The sequence below is a fragment of the Otolemur garnettii genome, unplaced genomic scaffold, assembly GCF_000181295.1.
Source record: "Otolemur garnettii isolate 467f Iridium unplaced genomic scaffold, OtoGar3 scaffold00153, whole genome shotgun sequence".
Classification (NCBI taxonomy): domain Eukaryota; kingdom Metazoa; phylum Chordata; class Mammalia; order Primates; family Galagidae; genus Otolemur; species Otolemur garnettii.
Window position 1 is genome coordinate 3500304 of NW_003852548.1, and position 3155 is coordinate 3503458.

The following is a 3155-nucleotide window of genomic DNA, read 5'->3' on the forward strand; positions in this document are numbered from 1 at the left end:
CAATGGTGTCTCGCTTTACCAATGTTAAAATCTGGTCACCGTAAGCTAGTACTTGAATCCAGCTTTGGCTCCAAAACTAAGTGATATGTACTTCATTCTGTATGCAATGGGGTACAACTGAAGGGCTTTGAGCAAAGAACTTTTGTGATAGAACTATGCAGGACAGAAGGAAAGGAGAGACTCGGAGCAATGAGCTGAGTAAGATTCAGATAAATTATAAGGGCCTGTATATAAGATGTTGACTTCAGGAATTTAAAGCAAGAGATAAAAGAGACATCACAAAGCACAGAGGTAGAATGACAAAATTTGACTACTGCTTAACTTTGGAGGGAGAAGAATAAAGGATGACACAGGGTTTTAAATTACTTTAGTGAAAACATTAACCCAAAGTAGACATTAACCTAAAAGGTAACATGAGTTTTTATTTGCATACTAGACCAAAAGAAAATCTGCTTTCCAGTACAGTTTGTTTACTGATTTGTAATCTGAGTTAATTATTTAACCCTTTTTTGCCCAGATTTACTCATCTGTAAAATGTAATCTGCCACTGCAAAAGCCCCTGAATTAGCAGATTGTCTGAATGCTTTTTTACCTCCACATTTTCAGAATTTGAACACTCATGCATAGTAATATGAAATTGAATCCTAATGTTGAATACACTTTTACATCATACTGTAAACAATCGTAATATTATGTTATCTTCCTTTGCTTCTGTTATTGCCTTTAACTAGTTGTCAGATGAATTGTTATGCTAGTTTTATATCATCTTTTATCTATTGTTTTCTCAAGCTGTTGTTTAAATTCTTTATTATGGTTTAACTTTTTTACATGTTAACTCCCCAGATACAGTGGAAGATCCTTGGATAGGAACATACTTTGTGCATCCCTATGTACCTCCTAATTTCTTAAATAAATGCACCCAGGAAGTATTTATTGATGTGATTCAATCAGCTCATGTGGCACAATAAGACTTTTGTATGTTATACTCTGTTAATATGGTCTCAAACAGAGTAGTATTTGGTTTTTGATAGCCATATCTTAACTATGAGCTCATGATGAGTCTAAGGCCCACTTCTTTCTCAAAGTTACTGTCTTAATTAAAGAAAAATATTTTCAGCTCGGCGCCTGTGCCTCAAGCGGCTGAGGCGCCAGCCACATACACCTAAGGTGGCGGGTTCGAATCCCCAGCCCGGGCCCGCCAAACAACAATGATGGCTGCAACCAAAAAATGGCCAGACGTTGTGGCGGGCGCCTGTAGTCCCAGCTACTTGGGAGGCTGAGGCAGGAGACTCGCTTGAGCCCAGGAGTTGGAGGTTGCTGTGAGTGTGATGCCATGGCACTCTACCCAGGGGGATAGCTTGAGGCTCCGTCTCAAAAAAAGAAAAAATATTTTCATGTTATCTCTGTGCAAGGACCATACAAATCTTCTCTATATTGTTCCCATTTTAGTATATGTGCTTCTAAAAAGTGAGTACCCTGTCAATTTTAACAAGACCTTTTTTTCTCTATGCCTTTATTTAAATGTAGTTAATTTTTTATTTCTTCTTAATCTTTTTAGCTTTAGCTTTATTGTATATATTTCATAAATATCCATATCCAAGTATTTAATAAAATACTGCTTGGTATATTAGTTCTCTTTTGCTGCATAATGATTTACTACAAACTTAGTTGCTTAAAACAACATATTTCTTTTTTAAAATTTCAGATTATTATGAGGGTACAAACAATTAGGTTACAGTGTTTGTGTTTGTTAGGTAAGGTCTCTGTTGTGCCCCTCACCCAGGTTGTGTGTCATATACTCTTACATTGTGTCCATTAGGTAGTAGCATACCAATCCCCCCCCCACTTGAGTTTAATTGAAAAACAACACATTTCTTATCTCACAGTTTCCATGGGAAAGGAGTTTGTCATGGCTTAACTGGGTTCTCTGCTACGGGTCTCAAAGGCTACAGTAAAGGTGTTAGCAGGGCTTGTGGTCCCGTCTTGGGCTCCCCTTCCAAGTTCACATGCTTGTTGGCAGAATTTAGTTCTTTGTGGTTATAGGACTGAAGCCTCAGCTCCTAGGGGCTGCCTGCAGTTCCCTGCCATGTGGCCCTCTTTATAGGCAGTTTGCATGATAGCTTGCTTTTTCAAAGCCAGCAAGGGATAAAGTTTGTCTCTCACAATGGCAAGAAGGAATCGCATGTGTGTATGAAATATATACAAACACATATATAACTAGTCATTGTAGTGATATCCCATTACCATTATCATATATTATTAATTAGAGCCTAGTCACAGGTCCTACCCATACTCAGAGAAAGAGGACTAAACAAGGACACGAACACCAGGAAGTGGGCATCATTGGAAGTCATCTTATGGTCAGTCAGTCAGTCTGCTATGCTTGATATAGCTCTAAATCAGAATTGAAGATTTCCTAATTTACCGTTAGTCACTTAGGTAAGGCTGCTCTAACAATTGTGACTCTAACTTTACTGTCATCCAGCAAATTTTTTTATCCTGTTTATAGGTATGATCAGAAATGAGGTTCAATAATTTGCTGAAATCACTCATTGTTTGGGGCCTTCCCCTGAGACAGTATAGAAATGGGAATAGAGTTGTGGATTCAATTAGGGTTCTGCATATCTACTTAGATATCCAAGTAGGGCTGTTCATCTCTCCTGGATCTGGGATTTAGGAAGGAGTCTAAGCTGGAGTAGAGATTTGGGAGTCTTTTAAGTAAAGAGGGTAAAAGCACACTAGGGTCTGGATATACTTTGAGATTGGTAGAGTGCCAAGTGTAGAATTCTAGGGAAATCAAGGTACCGTGTCTGAAGGATTCCCTGTACCTCCTAATTTAACAACCTAAACAAAAAATGAAAACAAGTTATCCTGGATCAGAGGAAAAGCTATTATTTTTGTCTGCTTGTGCCTTCAGTCCTATCTTCCTGTCTGTTCCAAATACTACTAATCCATTTATCCTTCTTTTCTTCTGGTGTCCTCTTCTACTTTGCACTGGACCCATTCACTAGGTTATCCATAAACATGTTCTGGATGTTGTGCCTTTTGTTGTGCCATCTAGCTACTAATACCTCTATCTAGCCAGCTACTTAACCTTTTTGGGTCTCAAAGATTGAGGGGCGTGATATAGGAAGAAGGTTATGATTTTTTTTTTT

General features: G+C 38.3%; 1 protein-coding gene and 1 non-coding gene across 2 annotated transcripts in view; one reads left to right on the forward strand and one right to left on the reverse strand.

Annotated features, from left to right (window-relative positions):
* CLCN5 (chloride voltage-gated channel 5) overlaps nucleotides 1-3155 on the forward strand; it is a 191338-nt gene that overhangs the window by 13580 nt on the left and 174603 nt on the right. The window lies entirely within an intron of this gene.
* LOC111728380 lies at nucleotides 1374-1475 on the reverse strand. Its single transcript, XR_002775693.1, has one exon. It is a non-coding gene; the product is annotated as a U6 spliceosomal RNA (small nuclear RNA).